We start from the raw sequence: 6,000 nt of genomic DNA, 5'->3' as shown, positions 1-6,000 counted from the left end.
TTTTTTTTTTTACTTCGAGTTTATGAGTAGTGCTTCAAACCCCCCCCACACACGCGGAATGGACCCGTCCACACTCGCTGCTTCCATCGTAGAAACAGTCGCAGCAGCGTCCTGTGGAAAAATGATCACTGGAGACTATTATTAGCACAATATCTAAAATAAACGCTTCACGTTTTAGGGGAAAATCTTGATACTAAGAGAAGCACTCAGCTGCACCAAACACACACATTCTCATGCAGAAGTCCATTAAAAAGCAGTTATTCCATAATAAATTGTAGATACAGTATACTGTAGGCAATAATTTTATTTGCATACTTATATTAAGATGTAGCCACCCCCCAAGAGAAATATACATAAAGTGTTCTTGTTGGAGTAGCACAAGTGTTAACATCACACCTCCTTGGTGGACAGTCTTTTTAATTACAGCCCACCAACACCAGCCTCATTCTACGCACTGCATAAATAAGAAACTAATTTATTTAATCCATGTCAAGTTCCTCTAATGCTGTGTGTGTGCAGGCTGCACTAGAAAGCAGTGGTATTACATGATTAAGTTATAACCTAATTTCATCTTTTCCCAGCATGACTTCTCCCCTCAGCCTCTCTGAAGATGTGCAGTCGTCTATCAGTGCCTATGACAGTAACCTCTCTCTTGTGCAGTCTAAAGTGACACTGCAGAGGCAGAGCGGTGTGTATGTCAGCATTTCAGTGAGTGGATAAATAATTAACTGTGTGTATGCCTGTGTGTGTGTGTGTGTGTGTCTTCCTGAAGCCCGACACCTGTTTCTATAAGCACATGGAGTGTTTATCTCTACCTAAGAGTGAGTACAATGCAGACCAGGGGGGGTTTAAGGCAGTGATAAAGTAGTCTGAGGTTGCTTTTGTTGCCATTGCCAATTTGCAACTTAATACTGTCACAGGCCTCTGGTTGCTGGAGTAAGGCAGGTGAAAAACATTGTTGTGACTCACTTTAATACATTTCTGAGTGGCAATAAAAACCATGGAAAAATAAAACATAGCTTATCTTGTAGGTATTCTTATAAAATAAAATCATAGATCTGTATTTTTGTTGTTATTACAGTATCACAAGAAAAAGATCTTGACCATATTAAATAGAAACAAGAGAACATTTGTTTTGAGAATGGAAACATTTGTTTGACAAAAAAAAAATAAAAAAAAAACAACTCAAGGTCAATGCACTTAATAGCATTTTCTTGGGGTTTTCTCAAGACTGTGAGATGCTGTTGAAACCTTGATGATCTAAATGTTGATGGCTAACCACTGTCACATAAACTGGGATGATGTAGAAATAAAAATCTCCATCGCAAAAAATTTTTTCATATGTACTAATAAAGATTTTGAGATGTTGCTGTAAACTAATACATTTATCTTTTTGTCAAAATTAACTTTCAATTTCAAACTTTTTTTTCTGCCAACAGAGGCACTGTCACACAGTCTTTTTCCTTAATTAAAAGATCATCAAGAAAGTGCAATAATAATATATAGTGGGTCAATTAAATTAAACTACATGTATGTTACATTAAATACAAAATTCACTTTAAGTTACATTTTACATCTTGTACATCTGCAGTTTAAGCATCAAGTTGATTCTCTAATCCAGGACAGAAATATAAATTAAGTTAGCAAGGATTCAATTTATTCAATTTTTTTCATTTCACTTTTGACTTCTACTCCACTACATTTCAGAGGGAGATATTGTACCTTCTACTACATTTATCTGACAGCTATAGTTACTTAGTTACTTCACAAATAAGATTTTCTAAGCTTTATTGATACAAAACAAACAAAGAGCTTATAAAAAGTAAAATAAATTACTCAACAGTATATACAAGTACTATAATTAGTCAAAGTACAGAAACATTTACAATCATTTACATCATTTTTAAGCAAACATTTCATGGTTCCAGCTTCTCAAATGACGATCACAGGGGGCATTGTTCTGCATTAAGTATATTCACCTTTATTATTTAAGTATGTTTAAAGTAAGTTTTCTTCATTATACATTTTCCATGCAGGGCATTTTACATGTAACAGAGTATTTTTACTGTGTGGAATTAATACTTTTACCTAATTAAGGGATCTGAACTGGTGCTTTGACCACTGTTGTAGTGGAGAGGGGCACTTTCTGAGATGCTCTGCAGAAACATAACGATCCACTAGAGGCCGCTGACAGCCCTCCACTCTGTAGTGTTTCTGGTTGGTTATTAAGTGAAAGGTCGGTCTAAAAGCTTGAACTCGGCTGATGGGTGGGCTCTATGGGATCAGACTGCTCAGGGGTGTTTAGAGGCACAGTCCCCTTCTAGCCAATTACTAAAGAGTATCCTGTATTTGGATGTAGTGGTACCATGTTGTGTCTGTCCTCCTCACTGCTTGTTTCATTAGTCACAAAAAACACAAATTGTTCTTTTATCCATACATAAACATATGTTTGCAACCACATAAACTTATTACTCGTCTCATACTGTAGCTGACATTTTACTAGTTAAAGAAAACCACAAAGAAGACCATCAATCCATTGATTTTGTGTCAATATCTTCAAAAAAAATACACCTCTGCTTTTATTTATTATTATTATCAACTTGTGAAACTTCTGAAAAAACATTTAAGTTATTTATAGGTGCATTAATAGGTTTTTCTGCAGTGTTTCTGCAAGAAAACTACAATAATTTCATACTGTTCTGATCTGTTCTGTATGATTAGATTCACTTGTTCCAATCTATACATGTTGCGAAATAATTATTTCATCATAAAAACTTACTGACCCTCTATGCTTCCTCCATGGGACACATGTACATTTAATCTTCTGCATGATTAGTGACAAGCAGTCACTGCAGCTGTAAAAGCAGCACACACTCCTCAAATATTGATCTGTCTGTCTTTACATTACACAGAGTGAGGGGCAATAGTCCCCTCTATAGTCCTCTGTCAATATTTAGAGAACACACTGAAATCAAGGTTTTACTTGATTGACGTACAATAACATGCCTTTTTAAATGAATTTTCAGTGTGTGGCATTGTGCATTTTCATGTGCCATGTGTTTAGTTAAATTCACTTTATTTGTTTAGGACGCTTCCCCAGTATCCATATCACTCTCTGCAGAGTCCAGAGTACGTAAAACCAAAACAACATAAGACACAAACAATAAACCATTTCTGAACATATCAGTACACACAGTCACAATCTTGCACAGTCATGTTAAGTCACGTGTTATGTTTTCAACACTATCACCCAGTTTATTCACCTGTAGATGTGTTTAGTTGATTCCAGTTGGCACCACAATGGTAGAGAGAGAGTTCTATAAAATATATTATTTAAACATATTTGTATTCTTAATCAAGTAACTTACATATTTTGATGTTATTACCATAAAAAATAATACCATAAAATTACTGAAAAATGTCCTCTAACACAAGTACCACTGATTTTGTCAGTTTATTTTATTTTATTTAGACTTTATTTCCCATTAACGTTGTGGCTTCCTGTTGCAAATCAAGTGTTTTCTGAACTGAATAACAGTTTTAGATCAAAACAAGGACCTGGAATAAACCCATGTTTGTCACCAATGTGAATGGACCAACAAAAGGTATTGACTTGACTTCACAGTTTGACTTTAACATGACCCCGATACTCCTCTGCTTTTAGATAGCTGGTATTTTGATAGGCTATATATTATATGTTGGCTGTGACGTCCATTCCACTTAGCAATTATTCAAGCTGATATTATTCATATTTTTATATTAACAATTTATCAAATAAAACCCAAATAAAAATCATCACCCAACTCTCTTTAATATCACTCTCACCACTTTCATCAACCTTGTTTCCAGCAGCACCAGGCCGTTATTTTCAGTCAAAAAGCTCTGATAAAACCATTGTACACTAACTGTCTTGCACCAAACAACAGACAAAGTATAATAATGGAACATTTCACAGCTAAAGAGATATTTCTCTGTTAATGAAGAACCAAAACAAAGCTGAGAGAACAGCAATGTTTCCCGCCCGCCCAAGTTTAGTAACCGCTGTTCAAGTATTTGGCAACCCATTGTAGTATTTTTTATTAAACTTTTTGTATCCATCCGAGAGAACGACGGATCAAACTTTGCTTTGATGTGATTTCTGATTATTGTGCATCATTTTGTATAAAAGTGATTCTCTGCTTTCAAATTTTGACCATGTCAACTCTGCAGAGTAGCAATTTTTCCTTTTTGTGATCCAGCAGATTTCCCACAGATTCAGTCCGTTCTGTGCATTGTATACATTTCAAATGGAAACTAATAGCTATCAGTGATTGTGGTAATAATCTTGTTTGTTTATGATGATTACAACAACATCTCAAAAGCATTGATTTTAAACTGCAGGTTGTTTGGACATGTTCCAATCGAAAGGACATGATAAGGCTGCAGACACTAGGATCACATGCTGAAATACTGATATGCTACATGTGCTGTAAAACCTGCAGCTTGCCTATCATATTTGCACTACTTCACTTTTTATTGTGCTCTGCTGATAGTGGTGATGTTGAGTAGACTTTCCTAGAAGTTTCTAGATGTAGACTGTAAATTAATTACTTGAATACATTGATACTGTAATGAGATATATTGTGTGTGTGTGTGTGTGTGTGTGTGTGTGTGTGTGTGTGTGTGTGTGTGTGTGTGAACATGTGTTAGTAAAGCTCCAGGTAGTTAATACACTACAAGAGTTGAATTATTATTATTATTATTATTACATTTAATAAAATGCTTACTGGCCCTTAAATCCATGTTAACTCATATTACTGATTTTGTTTATTACAGTATATGTGGCTTTGAGTTGAAAATATGACACTTGCTGAAACATTTTAATGTTGATGTTAATAACACAATTAAATAAAATTGTGATAACCTTTTATGTGAAACATGTAAATGATTTGTGCTAATGTTTCTAATTCATGTTTGTCCAAAAGTGAAGTATCGATAGACCGGAGTCCTCTGGTCAGCCTAAGCGCTGCCCCGGTTCCTGACTTGTTATCTGCAGCCCTGTTGTCACCCTTGGCCCATATAAAAGTCTGAACATGCCGCTGTTGATTGTACAGTATGCACGCTGAATGTATTAGTCCAAGAATCCTCTACTAGAGTTTTCTAACCTTATATTCCACTAGCAACCTCAAGGTAAACGTGAGATGCAAATATTGTAAATGTGAGATAATTTAATACATATAAATCATTACCACAGGTATAATTATAAATATAAATGTATAATCTAATATTATAATTTAGTACAAGTATTAAATACTTTAAATATCAAGATGATTATTTGTTTCAGGGGTTCAACTCAAAAGCAGTAATCCTCTTTTTTCAGTTGGTCTGAACATTAGAGTTTGATTTTTAAAGAGGTAAACAAAGCTGTGGTCCACCAGCAGTGCTTTACAGATTAATTTTTAGCTATGCTATTGGCACTGTTTGTCTGTCTGTCTGTCTGTCTGTCTGTCTGTCTGTCTGTCTGTCTGTCTGTCAGCTTTGGGGCAGACTAAAATATCTTCAGAACTATTAAATGGATTTCAATGAAATTATGTACAGATATTTGTGTCCCCCAAAAGAATGAATTCTATCAACTTTGATGATCCCCTGACCTTTCCTCGAACCACCACAAGGTTGAAATTTGTAGCTCAGACAGAAATATCTTGACAAATATTGGATGGATTGCAATGACATACCAATGAAATTTGACATCCAAAATCACCAGACGATAATTAAAAAAATTAATGACATTCCCATCATTCTCAGCTATACTTTGTGATTAATGCTAATTAGCTACATGTTGGCATGCACACACAAAATAGGATGCCGAACATGATACAAATCAGCATGTTAGCATTGTCTAAGGAGCATATTAGTGTGCTGATTTTTGTATTTAGCTCAAAGCATCACAGGGCCTCCTTATGCTCTGTGGGCAGTAAGGGGGTTGTAGGATTTCTATTGTGAGATAGACTTGATAACAGT

Source organism: Dicentrarchus labrax, unplaced genomic scaffold (assembly GCF_905237075.1).
Source record: "Dicentrarchus labrax unplaced genomic scaffold, dlabrax2021, whole genome shotgun sequence".
Lineage (NCBI taxonomy): Eukaryota > Metazoa > Chordata > Actinopteri > Moronidae > Dicentrarchus > Dicentrarchus labrax.
The sequence above is the reverse complement of the archived record's forward strand: the minus strand, read 5'-3'. Positions refer to the sequence as shown.